Here is a 22,735-nt window from a genome sequence, read left to right as displayed (position 1 = left end):
TACTGCACACTTTACTGTTGTCACACTGTCCTCATACATGTTCAGCACCACCTTCACATACTTCTCTGACACACCAGACTTCCTCATACAATACCACAACTCCTCTCTCCACCGTGTTGTACACTTTCTCTAACTCTTCTGACCTTTTCTATACTTCTCCATCAACATTCTCAAAGCAAATAATGTGTCTGTTGTGCTCTTCCTCAGAATGAACCATACTGCTGCTCACAGATGGTCACCTCTTCTCCCAGCCTGGCTTCCACTACTCTTTCCCATAACTTCCCCTGTAGTTACTGCAGGTCTGCAAATCTCCCTTATTCTTAACGATCGGTACCAGCAAACACCTTATCCATTCCTCAGGCATCCTCTCACCTTCAAAAATTCTATTAAACAATCTGGTTAAAAACTCCACTGCATCTCTCCTAAACATCTCCATGAATACTGGTATGACATCGGGTCCTACTGACTTTCCACTCTTCATCCTCTTAATCGCTGCTCTCATTTCCTTCTTCCTAACCCTATCCACTTGCTGCTTCACATCTCCACACCACCCAACCTTTTCTCTCTCTCATTTTCCTCGTTCATCAATCTTCATCAAATCTACCACCATGCCTTTTCCTTGGCTTTCGCCACATTCCTCTTCACCTGCTGCTGCATCTCCTTGTTCTCCTGCCTACTTTTCTCATCACTCTGTCGATCCCAATTCTGTTTCTCCAACCTCTTTCTTCTTCTGCTCTCCTGCACTTCCTCATTCCAGCACCAATAAGTGTTCACCACTGCCATTTCCATCCTTTTAGCAAAATCTACCACCATCTGCCCTTCCACATTCCTCTCCTTGAGGCCATACCTACCAATAACCTCATCATCACCTCTGTTCCCTTCACCTACATGCCCATTAAAGTCTGCCCCAATCACCAATCTTTCATTCCTAGGTTCACCTTCTACCACTACATCTAACTCAGTTCAGAATTTTTCCTTCTCCTCAGTCTCACAGCCCACTTTTGGGGCATAATCACTGATGACATTTATCATCACACCTTCAACTTCCATTAGAGATTTATTATTTGTTTAATTAAAGAAATATTTCATTGGCAAATACCATAGACTGTTATATTTCTGGTATATTTCATTGTAATTAGTTGTAGGTTATTAAAACGTAAAGTACTGAAAAGAGTGAAGATAATGTTGGCAGAAGAGGTATCCATTAGCAAATATAAAAAAAAGAGCGGTGTTGTCTAGACTGTAAGAAAAGAGTATAAAAAGACTGTGACTTTGGACACTTCCATGAAACACTCAGACTTTGTTTCTGAGGGAATAAATCCTGATTCTTTGACATCACAACCTTGGATTCTGCACTTAGTCTTTGCTACTTGACTGGAGTCTTTGTTTTAATATTGAATTAAGTTTGTTCTTGAGCCACTGGAAGCTTTAAACCAAGGGTCACCAACATGGTGCCTGCGGACGTTTTCTAAAAATAGCTGTTTCCTACCTTGTTGAATCATTGTTGCAAATTATTGTGAGAAATCATTAACATGATCAGTGTCTTCACATAGATCAGGGGTGTCAAACTCAAGGCCCGTGGGCCACATCTGGCCAGATGTACAATTATCTCCGGCCCGCAAGATGATTTTATAAAGATCAATTATTATTGTTAATAATGTCAATATACAAACTACAGATCCCATAATGCAGAGCTTAAGCTGCCTTACTGAACGCTAGACTACCTGGGAACATTCCAGCGTCAATCAAGTGGAGCTTCTGTTAATGTCTTTAACTTGATTGTAAAGTTATTGTGCAGCCCCTCATGATGGCGAAGAGAAAAGTCGATTCTGAAAACTGAGCCTTTGAAAACCGATATGATTCTGGGTAGAAGTTTACTGACACTGGCGGTAAACCCGTGTGTCTTATTTGTGGAGCGAATGTGGCTGTAATTAAGGAATTGAATCTAAGACGGAACTACGAGACAAAACATCAGGAAAAGCTGAAAATCCTGAATGCAGAGCAGAAGATACAGAAAGTAGAAGAGTTAAAGAAGAATCTGACATTTCAGCAGACGTTTTTTTACCAGAGCAAAATCCCAAAGTGACGCTGGTGTGAAAACAGAGGAGAAATCAGAGTCACATCAGCCAGTTATTTACTGAGGGATAGTTTCTGAAGAGCTGCATTATGAAGCTGTGAGATGTCTGGTGTTTGACAGGAGATATTTTTATGGAGAGCAAAATATTTTAAGTTATTTAAAGTTTGTTTATTTATTCTGGAATAATATTCCTGTCTGTTTTCATTCATATTTATGTAAAAAAAAAAAAACATAGTTTTAGTGTGTTAAATAAATGTTTATCCCATTCGACCCGTGACCTAGAGTGTGCTTTGAGCTTTGGTCCCCTGTGCAATTGAGTTTGACACCCTGATATAGATGAATATCGTTAATTATTAATAAAAACATATAGTTTAAAGTAAATTGAGCACATTTGTTATTTCAGAAGTGTGTATCAAACTGGTAGCCCTTCACATTAATCAGTACCCAAGAAGTAGCTCTCAGTGTGAAAAAGGTTGGTGACCCCTGCTTCAAATGTTGTGGCTCAGGCTGCTTTCTGCTTCCCCTCCCCCACCTGTGAACACAGACTCACCTCCCCTCCCCCACATGTGAGGACAGACTTCCCTCCCCTCCCCCACCTGTGAGCACAGACTCCCCTCCCCCACCCCGTGCACGCAGACTCCCCTCCCCCACCTTATAGCAAGTGACTCTAAAACACACATCCAGCCAGAACAGTGGCAGACCGACTGATAGGATCAATAGATAAATAAATAAAGCTGCTGCTCAGAAGATCTACACAATTAAAACAGAAGAAATAGAAAATAAATTTTTCTAAGCGCATTTTAGCATTTCAAGTAATTAACTTTTTTTGTAGTTTACATATAATGACACAATTCTAATAAAATGCATGATGCTTGGAATATAAAACAGTATTATTTTAGGATAATTTTTGCTAATTGGAATGAAAGTGATAATTGTGTGTCATGTGCCTTAATTGCTGTTTAAAACTTGTTTGTTACTGCAACAGTCCCTGGATTGAGAGAGGGCTGTGTTCTATTTAGAGGTAGTGATCACTAGTGCACCCTACCTTTTGTAAGGCTGTATTTACTATTACAGCAGCCTTGGAAAGTGTAGGGCTTAATAGTGAAAGTCATTAGGAACACACCTTTAAATACATAAAAACCGGTTTGGAACATAAATATTGAAGTTCTCTCCTATTGAAGTGCCCTTCGTAGGCATCACGGTGCGGTTTGGAAAACAGTGCATGTGAATCCAGCTCTCTATTTTAAGTGTAATGAAACCTGCAGGAGTTCTGTGTGATGGACAGGAAAATATATATTTTTTATTTATATGAACTTTATACACATCACACGTACTGTCATTATATTGAATAGAACTTTATAAAATCATATGCACTAAACTAACAGTATTGGTGATTATCAAAATCATTTTTGATTCTTCTGTAATGTTTAATCAAGCACTATGTGTAGCTCTTTAGTCCCAATCAAATATTAATATTGTTGTTATGCATTAATTTTCTAATTTACTGTTTTACAAGAAAGGCAGAAAAATTGTAAAGCATTTTATTTTTTTAATCAGATGCCCAATTAGTCAATAAATATAATTTATAAAGATCACCTGTCATAATAAGGAAAAAAGAAAAATGTAAGGAATCAGTTTAAAAGAAAAAATTGTATTGTCATTCATTGGGCAAATAAACTGGAACAACTAAATAGTCTTTATTCACACATAATAGGCAACAAAAATTAACAGCTTGCATTTTTTGTGGGACGAATATAAGTATATCTTATCTTATCTCTTTTGTTATAGTTAAAGTTAATGATGTGTTTATGAGTAAGATCAACAAGAACTTAAATTATTGTTGTTTGTTCCATTCACCTTATATATTTTTTCTTTTTTCCAATCATTACAGAAACACTGACGTCACAATGCTGGGAATCCCCCCCCCCCAAAAAAAGAGGAAAAATACTTCAACAGGTAGCAAACCCACCCCTAACATTCCATATACTATTTCATATTTTGTGCTTTAACCAGAGCAGTGTTTATGTTCATCTTTATAGTGTTTTTGTCATTGGTTTTGTTTAACTGTCTTTGTTTGCCAGAGCTTTCAATACTGTTAATGTACATTTTTCTCCTGTTCTAAACTAAACACCTCTCTATATGTCTGCAGAAGCAGTTTTAATCAGGACTTTCCTCATCTGTAACATCCACATCCAATACACCCTCTACAACAGCACCCCTGTGCTGTGTCCACTTCTGTAGTGACCTCATCATCCTCATCCTCCTCATCCTCTCCTGCATCACCCTCATCCTCCTCATTCTCTTCTGCACCACCCTCATCATCCTCATCCTCTTCTGCACCATCCTCATCCTTCTCATCCTCTCCTGTGCAGCCTTCATCATCCACACCATGTGCCTCATCTGCAAATCTGAGTTCTTCACATGTGTCTGTAGGAATATTACTATAGATGTAATTTAGGATTCTCTTGAATTTAATTGTTTTGGGTGAGGGGGGGGGGGTAAAAATGTCTGAAATTTTGAATTATTGATGAATTATTCGGATGGTCTTGGTGTATTGGACTGTAAGAATTACAGACTGCCTCAATCCAGATTCCACCCCACGCTATATCAAATTTAGCTCATCCTCAAAACGGCTTAAAATGGATAAAAAGTAGTTATGCAGTTTGATGTAGAATTTCAGTTGTATCAATCTTAATCATAGACTTAATTGAATCAGTCTGGGAGAGGCAGCAAGCCATCAAGAACTATCTCTAACCAAAAGGTATCTGAGACCATGCATCCTGACCTGCTGGGGGGCCGGTCCCAGTAAAGGTGTGAATACCGGTGATTACCACCTGCTGACCTCTGCCCTGAGAGTGGTATCCCCCAGCCTTTTGTCCCCACATGCATGTCCTACATCTAATTTACATTTAAAGGATAACTCCGGTCTATACTTCAAAGGGAAGAACAATATAAAATATCTGGGCAGAGTTTTCTCTGGGTTCTTTCTGACTCCGATGAACCCAAAGTGCTTCATGTATTTTGTCACTGCTACGCTGTTATAAACTTCTTCATTATGATCTTCGTTGTCCTCATCATTTTTTCTTACAGGACTGTAGTACTAAATAGATAATATGAAACTATTTATAATATATATTTGTTTGTATGTCACCTCTTTCAGAAGTACTCTTTAAGACCATCTAGAGAAAGACAGGTATGTAACTTGTCATGCAGTATGTCATATGCTCTAATGATTTTGCATAATTATATATGACTTTTATTTTGAGCAGCTGCTGAATGAGGACAATCAGAGAGAGAGAAGGTTCAATGATGTGGAGTTGGTCAAGCAGGATGTCAAGCAGGATGTTGATAGGATTAGTAAGGAGGAAGTGAGAGCAGTGATTAAGAGGATGAAGAGTGGAAAGTCGGTTGGACCAGATGACATACCGGTAGAAGCATGGAGATGTTTAGGATAGATGGCAGTGGAGCTTTTAACCAGATTGTTTAACAAGATTCTGCAAGGTGAGCGGATGCCTGAGGAATGGAGAAGGAGTGTGCTGGTACCGATCTTAAAGCATAAGGGAGATGTGCAGACCTGCAGTAACTACAGGGGAATTAAGTTGATCAGTCACACCATGAAGTTATGGGAAAGAGTAGTGGAAGCCAGGCTGAGAGAAGAGGTGACCATCTGTGAGCAACAGTATGGTTTCATGCCGAGGAAGAGCACCACAGATGCCTTATTTGCAATGAGGATGTTGATGGAGAAGTATAGAGAAGGACAGAAGGAATTGCATTGTGTATTTGTGGATTTAGAGAAAGCGTACGACAGGGTGCCGATAGAGGAGCTGTATGAGGAAATCAGGTGTGTCAGAGAAGTATGTGAGGGTGGTGCAGGACATGTATGAGGACAGTGTGACAGCAGTGAAGTGTGCAGTAGGAACGACAGACTGGTTCAGGGTGAGGGTTGGACTACATCAAGGATCGGCCCTGAGCCCTTTCCTGTTTGCAGTGGTGATGGACAGGTTGACAGACGAGGTCAGACAGAATTATCCCTGGACTATGATGTTAGCGGACGATAATTGTGATTTGTGGTGAGAGCAGGTTGAGAAGAGCCTGGAGAGTGACAGGAGTGATTTGTGATAGAAGAGTATCTGCAAGAATGAAAGGGAAAGTTTATAGGACTGTGGTGAGACCTGCGATGTTGTATAGATTAGAGACAGTGGCATTAAGTAAACAACAGGAGGCGGAGCTGGAGGTAGCAGAGCTGAAGATGTTGAGATGGTCGTTGGGACGATGGACAAGATTAGAAATGAGTTTATTAGAGGGACAGGATGTAGGATGTTTTGGTGACAAGGTGAGGGAGGCGAGATTGAGATGGTTTGGACATGTGCATAGGAGGGACATGAATTATATTGGTAGAAGAATGCTGAGGATGGAGCCACCAGGAACCAATTTCTGACCAAAAAATGATATTTTTCACATTAATATTATTTCAAAAATATGAATTTTTATATTCATAATCATAATTTTTTTTATAACTGCAAAAATTGAATGTAAATGGGTTAGAAATTCATAAGTAATCAAAATTGAAACATCAGCACATTTTTCGCAAAGCCTTCTCCCCGTGCTGTCAAGAATGAGTTTCTTTCCCATTGAAAATGCGATTCCGCAATTCTCAGCCTTGTAGGACGAAGAGAAAGCGGTTTATCGAGCCGAGTGTATTTGCACAAACAGCATGCACTAGTCCATGAGAATTTTACATATTTAAAATGAGATATGATAAAACATTTTCTTACCAAAATATTATATTTTTCTCAATGACATAAAGCCTTCTTCGTGCTGTCAAGAATGAGTTTCTTAGTCTGTGAAAAAAAGCGATTCCGCAAGTCTCAGGCTTCTAGGACAAAGACATTTTTCGAGCCAAGCGTATTTGCACAAACAGTATGCATTTAACCATGAGAATTTTACATATTTATAATGAGATTTGATATAACAAACCATTTTCTGACCAAAATATGTTATTTTTCTCAATAGAAATAGAAATTCATAAGTAATCAAAATCGAAACAACAGCACATATTTCGCAAAGCTTTCTACGTGCTGTCAAGAATGAGTTCCTTAGTCTGTGAAAAAAATCGATTCCGCAAGTCTCAGGCTTCTAGGACGAAGAGAAAGCGGTTTTTCGAGCCAAGCGTATTTGCACAAACAGTATGCACTTGCCCATGAGAATTTTACATATTTATAATAAGATATGAAAAAACAAACAAATTTCTGACCAAAATATGATATTTTCACATAAAAATTTGAATTATTTCAACAATAAGAATTTTGATTTTCACAATTATAATGTCATAAAAACTTACATGAAATTACATAAAACATAATGAGATATGATATAACAAAATATTTTATGACCAAAAAATGATATTTTTCACATTAATATTTCAAAAAAAAAATTTATATTCATAATCATAATTTTATAAAAACTGCAAGAAGTGAATGTAAATGTGTTAGAAATTCATAATTCATCAAAATCAAAACAACAGCACATATTTCGCAAAGGATTCTACGTGCTGTCAAGAATAGGTTTCTTAGTCTGTGAAAAAAAGCGATTCCGCAAGTCTCAGGCTTCTAGGACAAAGAGAAAGCGGTTTTTCGATCCAAGCGTATTTGCACAAACAAGCATGCACTTGCCCATGAGAATTTTACATATTTATAATGAGATATGATAAAACAAAACATTTTCTGACCAAAATATGATATTTTCACATAAAAATTTGAATTATTTCAACAATATGAATTTTGATTTTCACAATTATAATGTCATAAAAACTTACATGAAAATACATAAAACATAATGAGATATGATATAACAAAATATTTTCTGACCATAAAATGATATTTTTCACATTAATATTATTTCAAAAAAAAAATTTTGTTGTATGCATAATCATAATTTATAAAAAACTGAAAAAAGTGAATGTAAATGTGTTAGAAATTCATAATTCATCAAAATCGAAGCAACAGCACATATTTCGCAAAGCCTTCTACGTGCTGTCAAGAATGAGTTTCTTAGTCTGTGAAAAAAAGCGATTCCGCAAGTCTCAGGCTTCTAGGACAAAGAGAAAGAGGTTTTTTCGAACCAAGCGTATTTGCACAAACAGTATGCACTTGCCAATGAGAATTTTACATATTTATAATGAGATATGATACAACAAACCATTTTTCTGACCAAAATATGTTATTTTTCTTTAAAACATAAAGCCTTCTAAGTGCTGTCAAGAATGAGTTTCTTTGCCAGTGAAAATGCGATTCCGCAATTCTCAGCCTTGTAGGACGAAGAGAAAGCGGTTTATCAAGCCAAGCGATTTTGCACAAACAGCATGCACTTGTCCATGAGAATTTTACATATTTAAAATGAGATATGATATAACAAAACATTTTCTGACCAAAACATGATATTTTCACAAACTTTTTTAGTTTTTTCAAAAATATGAATTTTGATTTTCATAATCATAATTTTATAATAACTGCAAAAAGTGAATTCAAATAGGGTTAGAAATTCATAAGTAATCAAAATCGAAACGTCAGCACATTTTTCGCAAAGCCTTCTCTACGTGCTGTCAAGAATGAGTTTCTTTGCCAGTGAAAATGCGATTCCGCAAGTCTCAGCCTTGCAGGACAAAGAGAAAGCGGTTTTTCGAACCAAGCGTATTTCCACAAACAGCATGCACTTGTCCATGAGAATTTTACATATTTATAATGAGATATGATATAACAAACCATTTTCTGACTAAAATATGTTATTTTTTCTCAATAACATAAAGCCTTCTATGTGCTGTCAAGAATGAGTTACTTAGTCTGTGAAAAAAAGCGATTCCGCAAGTCTCAGGCTTCTAAGGACAAAGAGAAAGAAGTTTTTCGAACCAAGCGTATTTGCACAAACAGTATGCACTTGACCATGAGAATTTTACATATTTATAATGAGATATGATATACCAAACCATTTTCTGACCAAAATATGTTATTTTTCTTAATAGAAATAGAAATTCATAAGTAATCAAAATCGAAACAACAGCACACATTTCGCAAAGCCTTTTACGTGCTGTCAAGAATGAGTTTATTAGTCTGTGACAAAAAGCGATTCCGCAAGTCTCAGGCTTCTAGGACAAAGAGAAAGAGGTTTTTCGAACCAAGCGTATTTGCACAAACAGTATGCACTTGCCAATGAGATTTTTACATATTTAAAAGAGATATGATAAACCATTTTCTGACCAAATTATGTAATTTTTCTCAAAAACATAAAGCCTTCTAAGTGCTGTCAAGAATGAGTTTCTTAGTCTGTGACAAAAAGCGATTCTGCAAGGCTCAGGCTTCTAGGAAAAAGAGAAAGAGGTTTTTCGAACCAAGCGTATTTGCACAAACAGTATGCACTTGCCAATGAGAATTTTACATATTTATAATGAGATATAATTTAACAAACCATTTTCTGACCAAAATATGTTATTTTTTCTCAATAACATAAAGCCTTCTATGTGCTGTCAAGAATGTTTCTTAGTCTGTGAAAAAAAGCGATTCCGCAAGTCTCAGGCTTCTAATGACAAAGAGAAAGAAGTTTTTCGAACCAAGCGTTTTTGCACAAACAGTATGCACTTGACCATGAGAATTTTACATATTTATAATGAGATATAATATAACAAAATATTTTCTGACCAAAAAATGATATTTTTCACATTAAAATTATTTTAAAAAAATGTATTTTTATATTCATAATCAAAATTTTATAAAAAACTGCAAGAAGTGAATGTAAATGTGTTAGAAATTCATAATTCATCAAAATCGAAACAACAGCACATATTTCGCAAAGCCTTCTACGTGCTGTCAAGAATAGGTTTCTTAGTCTGTGAAAAAAAGCGATTCCGCAAGTCTCAGGCTTCTAGGACAAAGAGAAAGAAGTTTTTCGAACCAAGCGTATTTGCACAAACAGTATGCACTTGACCATGAGAATTTTACATATTTATATTGAGATATGATATAACAAACCATTTTCTGACCAAAATATGTTATTTTTTCTCAATAACATAAAGCCTTCTATGTGCTGTCAAGAATGAGTTTCTTAGTCTGTGAAAATGCGATCCGCAAGTCTCAGGTTTCTAGGACGAAGAGAAAGCGGTTTTTCAAACCAAGCGTATTTGCACAAACAGCATGCACTTGCCCATGAGAATTTTACATATTTATAATGAGATATGATAAAACAAAACATTTTCTGACCAAAATATGATATTTTTCACATAAAAATTGTAGTTATTTCAAAAATATGAATTTTGATTTTCAAAATCATAATTTCATATAAACTGTTGAAAACTGCAAAAAGTAAATGTAAATGGCTTAGAAATTCATAATTCATGAAAATCGAAACACCAGCATATGTTTCGCTAAGCCTTCTACGTGCTGTCAAGAATAGGTTTATTAGTCTGTGACAAAAAGCGATTCCGCAAGTCTCAGGCTTCTAGGACAAAGAGAAAGAGGTTTTTCGAACCAAGCGTATTTGCACAAACAGTATGCACTTGCCAATGAGATTTTTACATATTTATAATGAGATATAATTTAACAAACCATTTTCTGACCAAAATATGTTATTTTTTCTCAATAACATAAAGCCTTCTATGTGCTGTCAAGAATGTTTCTTAGTCTGTGAAAAAAAGCGATTCCGAAAGTCTCAGGCTTCTAAGGACAAAGAGAAAGAAGTTTTTCGAACCAAGCGTTTTTGCACAAACAGTATGCACTTGACCATGATAATTTTACATATTTATAATGAGATATGATAAACCAAAATATTTTCTGACCAAAAAATGATATTTATCACATTAAAATTATTTCAAAAAAATGTATTTTTATATTCATAAACAAAATTTTATAAAAAACTGCAAGAAGTGAATGTAAATGTGTTAGAAATTCATAATTCATCAAAATCGAAACAACAGCACATATTTCGCAAAGCCTTCTACGTGCTGTCAAGAATAGGTTTCTTAGTCTGTGAAAAAAAGCGATTCCGCATGTCTCAGGCTTCTAAGGACAAAGAGAAAGAGGTTTTTCGAACCAAGCGTGTTTACACAAACAGTATGCACTTGACCATGAGAATTTTACATATTTATAATGAGATATGATTTAACAAACCATTTTCTGACCAAAATATGATATTTTTCTCAATGACATAAAGCCTTCTTCGTGCTGTCAAGAATGAGTTTCTTAATCTGTGAAAAAAAGCGATTCCGCAAGTCTCAGGCTTCTAGGACAAATAGGTTTTTCGAGCCAAGCGTATTTGCACAAACAGTATGCACTTAACCATGAGAATTTTACATATTTATAATGAGATTTGATATAACAAACCATTTTCTGACCAAAATATGTTATTTTTTCTCAATCACATAAAGCCTTCTATGTGCTGTCAAGAATGAGTTTCTTAGTCTGTGAAAATGCGATTCCGCAAGTTTTAGGTTTCTAGGACGAAGAGAAAGCGGTTTTTCAAACCAAGCGTATTTGCACAAACAGCATGCACTTGCCCATGAGAATTTTACATATTTATAATGAGATATGATAAAACAAAACATTTTCTGACCAAAATATGATATTTTTCACATAAAAATTGTAGTTATTTCAAAAATATGAATTTTGATTTTCAAAATCATAATTTCATATAAACTGTTGAAAACTGCAAAAAGTAAATGTAAATGGCTTAGAAATTCATAATTCATGAAAATCGAAACACCAGCATATGTTTCGCTAAGCCTTCTACGTGCTGTCAAGAATAGGTTTCTTAGTCTGTGAAAAAAAGCGATTCCGCAAGTCTCAGGCTTCTAGGACAAAGAGAAAGAGGTTTTTCGAACCAAGCGTATTTGCACAAACAGTATGCACTTGTCCATGAGAATTTTACATATTTAAAATATGATAAAACATTTTCTTACCAAAATATGATATTTTTCTCAATAACATAAAGCCTTCTTCGTGCTGTCAAGAATGAGTTACTTAGTCTGTGACAAAAAGCGATTCCGCAAGTCTCAGGCTTCTAAGGACAAAGAGAAAGAAGTTTTTCGAACCAAGCGTATTTGCACAAACAGTATGCACTTGACCATGAGAATTTTACCTATTTATTATGAGATATAATATACCAAACCATTTTCTGACCAAAATGTTATTTTTCTTAATAGAAATAGAAATTCATAAGTAATCAAAATCGAAACAACAGCACACATTTCGCAAAGCCTTCTACGTGCTGTCAAGAATGAGTTTATTAGTCTGTGACAAAAAGCGATTCCGCAAGTCTCAGGCTTCTAGGACAAAGAGAAAGAGGTTTTTCGATCCAAGCGTATTTGCACAAACAGTATGTACTTGCCAATGAGATTTTTACATATTTAAAATGAGATATGATATAACAAACCATTTTCTGACCAAATTATGTAATTTTTCTTAAAAACATAAAGCCTTCTACGTGCTGTCAAGAATGAGTTTCTTAGTCTGTGACAAAAAGCGATTCTGCAAGGCTCAGGCTTCTAGGACAAAGAGAAAGAGGTTTTTCGATCCAAGCGTATTTGCACAAACAGTATGCACTTGCCAATGAGAATTTTACATATTTATAATGAGATATGATATAACAAACCATTTTCCGACCAAAATATGATATTTTTCTCAATGACATAAAGCCTTCTTCGTGCTGTCAAGAATGAGTTTCTTAGTCTGTGAAAAAAAGCGATTCCGCAAGTCTCAGGCTTCTAGGACAAATAGGTTTTTCGAGCCAAGCGTATTTGCACAAACAGTATGCACTTAACCATGAGAATTTTACATATTTATAATGAGATTTGATATAACAAACCATTTTCTGACCAAATTATGTAATTTTTCTCAAAAACATAAAGCCTTCTACGTGCTGTCAAGAATGAGTTTCTTAGTCTGTGACAAAAAGCGATTCTGCAAGGCTCAGGCTTCTAGGAAAAAGAGAAAGAGGTTTTTCGAACCAAGCGTATTTGCACAAACAGTATGCACTTGCCAATGAGATTTTTACATATTTATAATGAGATATAATTTAACAAACCATTTTCTGACCAAAATATGTTATTTTTTCTCAATAACATAAAGCCTTCTATGTGCTGTCAAGAATGTTTCTTAGTCTGTGAATAAAAGCGATTCCGCAAGTCTCAGGCTTCTAAGGACAAAGAGAAAGAAGTTTTTCAAACCAAGCGTATTTGCACAAACAGCATGCACTTGCCCATGAGAATTTTACATATTTATAATGAGATATGATATAACAAAATATTTTCTGACCAAAAAATGATATTTTTCACATAAAAATTGTAGTTATTTCAAAAATATGAATTTTGATTTTCAAAATCATAAATTCATATAAACTGTTGAAAACTGCAAAAAGTAAATGTAAATGGCTTAGAAATTCATAATTCATGAAAATCGAAACACCAGCATATGTTTCGCTAAGCCTTCTACGTGCTGTCAAGAATAGGTTTCTTAGTCTGTGAAAAAAAGCGATTCCGCAAGTCTCAGGCTTCTAGGACAAAGAGAAAGAGGTTTTTCGAAGCAAGCGTATTTGCACAAACAGCATGCACTTGTCCATGAGAATTTTACATATTTAAAATATGATAAAACATTTTCTTACCAAAATATGATATTTTTCACATTATTATTTCAAAAATATGAATTTTTATATTCAGGATCATAATTTTATAAAAACTGCAAGAAGTGAATGTAAATGTGTTAGAAATTCATAATTCATAAAAATCGAAGCAACAGCACATATTTCGCAAAGCCTTCTACGTGCTGTCAAGAATGAGTTTCTCAGTCTGTGAAAAAAAAGCGATTCCGCAAGTCTCAGGCTTCTAGGAAAAAGAGAAAGAGGTCTCTCGAACCGAGCGTATTTGCACAAACAGTATGCATTTGCCAATGAGAATTTTACATATTTATAATGAGATATGATATAACATTTTCTTATCAAAATATGATATTTTTCTCAATAACATAAAGCCTTCTTCGTGCTGTCAAGAATGAGTTACTTAGTCTGTGAAAAAAAGCGATTCCGCAAGTCTCAGGCTTCTAAAGACAAAGAGAAAGAAGTTTTTCGAACCAAGCGTATTTGCACAAACAGTATGCATTTGACCATGAGAATTTTACATATTTATAATGAGATATGATATACCAAACCATTTTCTGACCAAAATGTTATTTTTCTTAATAGAAATAGAAATTCATAGGTAATCAAAATCGAAACAACAGCACACATTTCGCAAAGCCTTCTACGTGCTGTCAACAAACCATTTTCTGACCAAAATATGATATTTTTCTCAATGATTCCGCAAGTCTCAGGCTTCTAGGACAAAGAGGTTTTTTCGAGCCAAGCGTATTTGCACAAACAGTATGCACTTAACCATGAGAATTTTACATATTTATAATGAGATTTGATATAACAAACCATTTTCTGACCAAAATATGTTATTTTGTCTCAATAACATAAAGCCTTCAATGTGCTGTCAAGAACGAGTTTCTTAGTCTGTGGAAATGCGATTCCGCAAGTCTCAGGTTTCTGGGACGAAGAGAAAGCGGTTTTTCGAGCCAAGCGTATTTGCACAAACAGCATGCACTTGCCTATGAGAATTTTACATATTTATATTGAGATATGATAAAACAAAACATTTTCTGACCAAAATATGATATTTTTCACATAAAAATTGTAGTTATTTCAAAAATATGAATTTTGATTTTCAAAATCATAATTTCATATAAACTGTTGAAAACTGCAAAAAGTAAATGTAAATGGGTTAGAAATTCATGATTCATGAAAATCAAAACACCAGCATATGTTTCGCTAAGCCTTCTACGTGCTGTCAAGAATGAGATACTCATGAGAATGAGATATGATAAAACAAAACATTTTCTGACCAAAAAATGATATTTTCAAATAAAAATTTGAATTATTTCAATAATATGAATTTTGATTTTCACAATTCTAATGTCACAAAAACTGCAAAAAGTGAATGTAAATTGGTTAGAAATTTATAAATAATCAAAATCGAAACAACAGCACATTTTTTGCAAAGCCTTCAACGTGCTGTCAAGAATGAGATACTCAGTCTGTGAAAATGCGATTCCGCAAGTCTCAGGGTTCTGGGACGTAGAGAAAGCGGTTTTTCGAGCCAAGCGTATTTGCACAAACAGCATGCACTTGCCTATGAGAATTTTACATTTTTATATTGAGATATGATATAACATTTTCTTACCAAAATATGATATTTTTCTCAATAACATAAAGCCGTTTTCGTGCTGTCAAGAATGAGTTTCTAAGTCTGTGAAAAAAAGGGATTCCGCAAGTCTCAGGCTTCTAGGACAAAGAGAAAGAGGTTTTTCGAGCCAAGCGTATTTGCACAAACAGTATGCACTTAACCATGAGAATTTTACATATTTATAATGAGATATGATAAAACAAACCATTACCTGACCAAAACATGATATTTTTCACATTATTATTAAAAAAAAAAGTATTTTTGTATTCATAAACATAAAAACTGAAAAAAGTGAATGCAAATGGGTTAGAAATTCATAATTCATCAAAATCGAAACAACATCACATATTTCGCAAAGCTGTCTACGTGCTGTCAAGAATGAGTTTCTTTGCCAGTGAAAATGCGATTCCGCAATTCTCAGCCTTGTAGGACAAAGAGAAAGCGGTTTATCGAGCCAAGCGTATTTGCACAAACAGCATGCACTTGTCCATGAGAATTTTACATATTTATAATGAGATATGATAAAACAAAACATTTTCTGACCAAAATATATTTTTCTCAATAGAAATAGAAATTCATAAGTAATCAAAATCGAAACAACAGCACACATTTCGCAAAGCCTTCTACGTGCTGTCAAGAATGAGTTTATTAGTCTGTGACAAAAAGCGATTCCGCAAGTCTCAGGCTTCTAGGACAAAGAGAAAGAGGTTTTTCGAACCAAGCGTATTTGCACAAACAGTATGCACTTGCCAATGAGATTTTTTACAAATTTATAATGAGATATGATATAACAAACCATTTTCTGACCAAAATATGTAATTTTTCTCAAAAACATAAAGCCTTTTACGTGCTGTCAAGAATGAGTTTCTTAGTCTGTGAAAAAAAGCGATTCTGCAAGTCTCAGGTTTCTAGGAAAAAGCGAAAGAGGTTTTTCGAACCAAGCGTATTTGCACAAACAGTATCCACTTGCCAATGAGAATTTTACATATTTATAATGAGATATGATACAACCAACCATTTTTCTGACCAAAATATGTTATTTTCTCAAAAACATAAAGCCTTCTACGTGCTGTCAAGAATGAGTTTCTTAGTCTGTGAAAATGCGATTCCGCAAGTCTCAGGCTTCTATGACGAAGAGAAAAGCGGTTTTTCGAGCCAAGCGTATTTGCACAAACAGTATGCACTTGACTATGAGAATTTTACATATTTATAATGAGATATAGTAAAACAAACCAATTTCTGACCGAAAAATGATATTTTTCACATTAATATTATTCAAAAATATGAATTTTTATATTCATAATCATAATTTTATAAAAACTGCAAAAAGTGAATGCAAATGGGTTAGAAATTAATAATTCATCAAAATCGAAACATCAGCACATTTTTCGCAAAGCCTTCTCTACGTGCTGTCAAGAATGAGTTTCTTTGCCAGTGAAAATGCGATTTCGCAATTCTCAGCCTTGTTGGACAAAGAGAAAGCGGTTTATCGAGCCAACCGTATTTGCACAAACAGCATGCACTTGTCCATGAGAATTTTACATATTTAAAATGAGATATAACAAAACATTTTCTGACCAAAACACGATATTTTCACAAAAATGTTTAGTTTTTTCAAAAATATGAATTTTGATTTTCATAATCATAATTTTATAATAACTGCAAAAAGTGAATGCAAATGGGTTAGAAATTCATAAGTAATCGAAAGCGAAACAACAGCAGATATTTCGCAAAGCCTTCGACGTGTTGTCAAGAATGAGTTTCTTAGTCTGTGAAAAAAGCGATTCCGCAAGGCTCAGGCTTCTAGGACAAAGAGAAAGAGGTTTTTCGAGCCAAGCGTATTTGCACAAACAGCATGCACTTGCCTATGAGAATTTTACATATTTATATTGAGATATGATATAACATTTTCTTACAAAAATATGATATTTTTCTCAATAACATAAAGCCTTCTTCGTGCTGTCAAGAATGAGTTTCTAAGTTTGTGAAAAAAAGGGATTCCGCAAGTCTCAGGCTTCTAGGACAAAGAGAAAGAGGTTTATCGAGCCAAGCGTATTTGCACAAACAGCATGCACTTGTCCATGAGAATTTTACATATTTATAATGAGATATGATAAAACAAAACATTTTCTGACCAAAATATGTTATTTTTCTCAATAGAAATAGAAATTCATAAGTAATCAAAATCGAAACAACAGCACACATTTCGCAAAGCCTTCTACGTGCTGTCAAGAATGAGTTTATTAGTCTGTGACAAAAAGCGATTCCGCAAGTCTCAGGCTTCTAAGACAAAGAGAAAGAGGTTTTTCGAACCAAGCGTATTTGCACAAACAGTATGCACTTGCCAATGAGATTTTTGACAAATTTATAATGAGATATGATATAACAAACCATTTTCTGACCAAAATATGTAATTTTTCTCAAAAACATAAAGCCTTCTACGTGCTGTCAAGAATGAGTTTCTTAGTCTGTGAAAAAAAGAGATTCTGCAAGTCTCAGGTTTCTAGGAAAAAGCGAAAGAGGTTTTTCGAACCAAGCGTATTTGCACAAACAGTATGCACTTGCCAATGAGAATTTTACATATTTATAATGAGATATGATACAACCAACCATTTTTCTGACCAAAATATGTTATTTTCTCAAAAACATAAAGCCTTCTACGTGCTGTCAAGAATGAGTTTCTTAGTCTGTGAAAATGCGATTCCGCAAGTCTCAGGCTTCTATGACGAAGAGAAAAGCGGTTTTTCGAGCCAAGCGTATTTGCACAAACAGTATGCACTTGACTATGAGAATTTTACATATTTATAATGAGATATAGTAAAACAAACCAATTTCTGACCAAAAAATGATATTTTTCACATTAATATTATTCAACAATATGAATTTTTATATTCATAATCATAATTTTATAATAACTGCAAAAAGTGAATATAAATAGGTTAGAAATTAATAATTCATCAAAATCGAAACATCAGCACATTTTTCGCAAAGCCTTCTCTACGTGCTGTCAAGAATGAGTTTCTTTGCCAGTGAAAATGCGATTTCGCAATTCTCAGCCTTGTTGGACAAAGAGAAAGCGGTTTATCGAGCCAAGCGTATTTGCACAAACAGCATGCACTTGTCCATGAGAATTTTACATATTTAAAATGAGACATAACAAAACATTTTCTGACCAAAACACGATATTTTCACAAAAATGTTTAGTTTTTTCAAAAATATGAATTTTGAATTTTATAATCATAATTTTATAATAACTGCAAAAAGTGAATGCAAATGGGTTAGAAATTCATAAGTAATCAAAAGCGAAACAACAGCAGATATTTCGCAAAGCCTTCGACGTGTTGTCAAGAATGAGTTTCTTAGTCTGTGAAAAAAGCGATTCCGCAAGGCTCAGGCTTCTAGGACAAAGAGAAAGAGGTTTTTCGAGCCAAGCGTATTTGCACAAACAGCATGCACTTGCCAATGAGAATTTTACATGTTTATAATGAGATATGATATAACAAAACATTTTCTGACCAAAACATGATATTTTCACAAAAATGTTGGTTTTTCAAAAATATGAATTTTGATTTTCATAATCATAATTTTATAATAACTGCAAAAAGTGAATGCAAATTGGTTAGAAATTCATAAGTAAACAAAAGCGAAACAACAGCACATATTTCGCAAAGCCTTCTACGTGTTGTCAAGAATGAGTTTCTTAGTCTGTGAAAAAAGCGATTCCGCAAGGCTCAGGCTTCTAGGACAAAGAGAAAGAGGTTTTTCGAACCAAGCGTATTTGCACAAACAGTATGCACTTGCCTATGAGAATTTTACATATTGATAATGAGATATGATTTAACAAACCATTTTCTGACCAAAATATGTTATTTTTCTCAATAGAAATAGAAATTCATAAGTAAACAAAAGCGAAACAACAGCACATATTTCGCAAAGCCTTCTACGTGTTGTCAAGAATGAGTTTCTTAGTCTGTGAAAAAAGCGATTCCGCAAGGCTCAGGCTTCTAGGACAAAGAGAAAGAGGTTTTTCGAACCAAGCGTATTTGCACAAACAGTATGCACTTGCCAATGAGAATTTTACATATTGATAATGAGATATGATTTAACAAACCATTTTCTGACCAAAATATGTCATTTTTGCTCAATAACATAAAGCCTTCTATGTGCTGTCAAGAATGAGTTTCTTAGTCTTTGAAAAACGCGATTCCGCAAGTCTCAGGCTTCAAAGGACAAAGAGAAAGAAGTTTTTCGAACCAAGCGTATTTGCACAAACAGTATGCACTTGACCATGAGAATTTTACATATTTATAATGAGATATGATATACCAAACCATTTTCTGACCAAAATATGTTATTTTTCTCAATAGAAAGAGAAATTCATAAGTAATTAAAATCGAAACAACAGCACACATTTCGCAAAGCCTTCTACGTGCTGTCAAGAATAGGTTTCTTAGTCTGTGAAAAAAATCGATTCCGCAAGTCTCAGGCTTCTAGGACAAAGAGAAAGAGGTTATTCGAACCAAGCGTATTTGCACAAACAGTATGCACTTGCCAATGAGATTTTTACAAATTAATAATGAGATATGATATAACAAACCATTTTCTTTCCAAAATATGATATTTTTCTCAATAACATAAAGCCTTCTTCGTGCTGTCAAGAATGAGTTTCTAAGTCTGTGAAAAAAAGGGATTCCGCAAGTCTCAGGCTTCTAGGACAAAGAGAAAGAGGTTTTTCGAACCAAGCGTATTTGCACAAACAGTATGCACTTGCCAATGAGATTTTTACGAATTAATAATGAGATATGATATAACAAACCATTTTCTGACCAAAATATGTAATTTTTCTCAAAAACATAAAGCCTTCTACGTGCTGTCAAGAATGAGTTTCTTAGTCTGTGAAAAAAAGCGATTCTGCAAGTCTCAGGTTTCTAGGAAAAAGCGAAAGAGGTTTTTCGAACCAAGCGTATTTGCACAAACAGTATGCACTTGCCAATGAGAATTTTACATATTTATAATGAGATATGATACTACAACCAACCATTTTTCTGACCAAAATATATTATTTTTCTCAAAAACATAAAGCCTTCTACGTGCTGTCAAGAATGAGTTTCTTAGTCTGTGAAAATGCGATTCCGCAAGTCTCAGGCTTCTATGACGAAGAGAAAGAGGTTTTTCGAGCCAAGCGTATTTGCACAAACAGTATGCACTTGACTATGAGAATTTTACATATTTATAATGAGATATGGTAAAACAAACCAATTTCTGACCAAAAAATGATATTTTTCACATTAATATTATTTCAAAAATATGAATTTTTATATTCATAATCATAATTTTATAATAACTGCAAAAAGTGAATGTAAATAGGTTAGAAATTAATAAGTAATCAAAATCGAAACATCAGCACATTTTTCGCAAAGCCTTCTCTACGTGCTGTCAAGAATGAGTTTCTTTGCCAGTGAAAATGCGATTTCGCAATTCTCAGCCTTGTTGGACGAAGAGAAAACGGTTTATCGAGCCAAGCGTATTTGCACAAACAGCATGCACTTGTCCATGAGAATTTTACATATTTAAAATGAGATATGATAAAACATTTTCTTACCAAAATATGATATTTTTCACATTAATATTAATTTTAAAAATATGAATTTTTATATTCATAATCATAACATTATAAAAACTGCAAGAAGTGAATGTAAATGTGTTAGAAATTCATAATTCATCAAAATCGAAACAACAGCACATATTTCGCAAAGCCTTCTACGTGCTGTCAAGAATAGGTTTCTTAGTCTGTGAAAAAAAGCGATTCCGCAAGTCTCAGGCTTCTAGGACAAAGAGAAAGAGGTTTTTCGATCCAAGCGTATTTGCACAAACAGCATGCACTTGCCCATGAGAATTTTACATATTTATAATGAGATATGATAAAACAAAACATTTTCTGACCAAAATATGTTATTTTTCTCAACAGAAATAGAAATTCACAAGTAATCAAAATCGAAACAACAGCACACATTTCGCAAAGCCTTCTACGTGCTGTCAAGAAGAGTTTATTAGTCTGTGACAAAAAGCGATTCTGCAAGTCTCAGGTTTCTAGGAAAAAGCGAAAGAGGTTTTTCGAACCAAGCGTATTTGCTCAAACAGTATGCAATTGCCAATGAGAATTTTACATATTTATAATGAGATATGATACAACCAACCATTTTTCTGACCAAAATATGTTATTTTTCTTAAAAACATAAAGCCTTCTACGTGCTGTTAAGAATGAGTTTCTTAGTCTGTGAAAATGCGATTCCGCAAGTCTCAGGCTTCTATGACGAAGAGAAGCGGTTTTTCGAGCCAAGCGTATTTGCACAAACAGTATGCACTTGACTATGAGAATTTTACATATTTATAATGAGATATGGTAAAACAAACCAATTTCTGACCAAAAAATGATATTTTTCACATTAATATTATTTAAAAAATATGAATTTTTATATTAATAATCAAAATTTTATAATAACTGCAAAAAGTGAATGTAAATAGGTTAGAAATTAATAAGTAATTAAAATCGAAACATCAGCACATTTTTCGCAAAGCCTTCTCGACGTGCTGTCAAGAATGAGTTTCTTTGCCAGTGAAAATGCGATTTCGCAATTCTCAGCCTTGTTGGACGAAGAGAAAGCGGTTTATCGAGCCAAGCGTATTTGCACAAACAGCATGCACTTGTCCATGAGAATTTTACATATTTAAAATGAGATATAACAAAACATTTTCTGAACAAAACATATTTTCACAAAAATGTTGTTTTTTCAAAAATATGAATTTTGATTTTCATAAACATAATTTTATAATAACTGCAAAAAGTGAATGCAAATGGGTTAGAAATTCATAAGTAATTAAAAGCGAAACAACAGCACATATTTCGCAAAGCCTTCTACGTGTTGTCAAGAATGAGTTTCTTAGTCTGTGAAAAAAGCGATTCCGCAAGGCTCAGGCTTCTAGGACAAAGAGAAAGAGGTTTTTCGAACCAAGCGTATTTGCACAAACAGTATGCACTTGCCAATGAGAATTTTACATATTGATAATGAGATATGATAAAACAAACCATTTTCTGACCAAAATATGTTATTTTTCTCAATAGAAATAGAAATTCATAAGTAATCAAAATCGAAACAACAGCACATATTTCGCAAAGCCTTCTACGTGCTGTCAAGAATGAGTTTATTAGTCTGTGACAAAAAGCGATTCCGCAAGTCTCAGGCTTCTAGGACAAAGAGAAAGCGGTTTTTCGAACCAAGCGTATTTGCACAAACAGTATGCATTTGACCATGAGAATTTTACATATTGATAATGAGATATGATATAACAAACCATTTTCTGACCAAAATATGTAATTTTTCTCAAAAACATAAAGC

General features: G+C 34.2%; 1 long non-coding RNA gene across 1 annotated transcript; it reads right to left on the bottom strand.

Annotated features, from left to right (window-relative positions):
• Nucleotides 1-2,285: 2,285 nt before the first annotated feature.
• On the bottom strand, nt 2,286-3,223 carry LOC310727189. The gene is made up of 2 exons (XR_014533955.1): nt 2,674-3,223; nt 2,286-2,609 (listed from the first exon to the last, which is right to left on the bottom strand). It is a non-coding gene; the product is annotated as an uncharacterized lncRNA (long non-coding RNA).
• Nucleotides 3,224-22,735: the final 19,512 nt, after the last annotated feature.

Source organism: Silurus aristotelis (genome assembly GCF_946808225.1).
Source record: "Silurus aristotelis genome assembly, chromosome: 6".
In the NCBI taxonomy this organism is placed as follows: domain Eukaryota; kingdom Metazoa; phylum Chordata; class Actinopteri; order Siluriformes; family Siluridae; genus Silurus; species Silurus aristotelis.
This window is presented reverse-complemented; position numbering and strand designations above follow the sequence as displayed.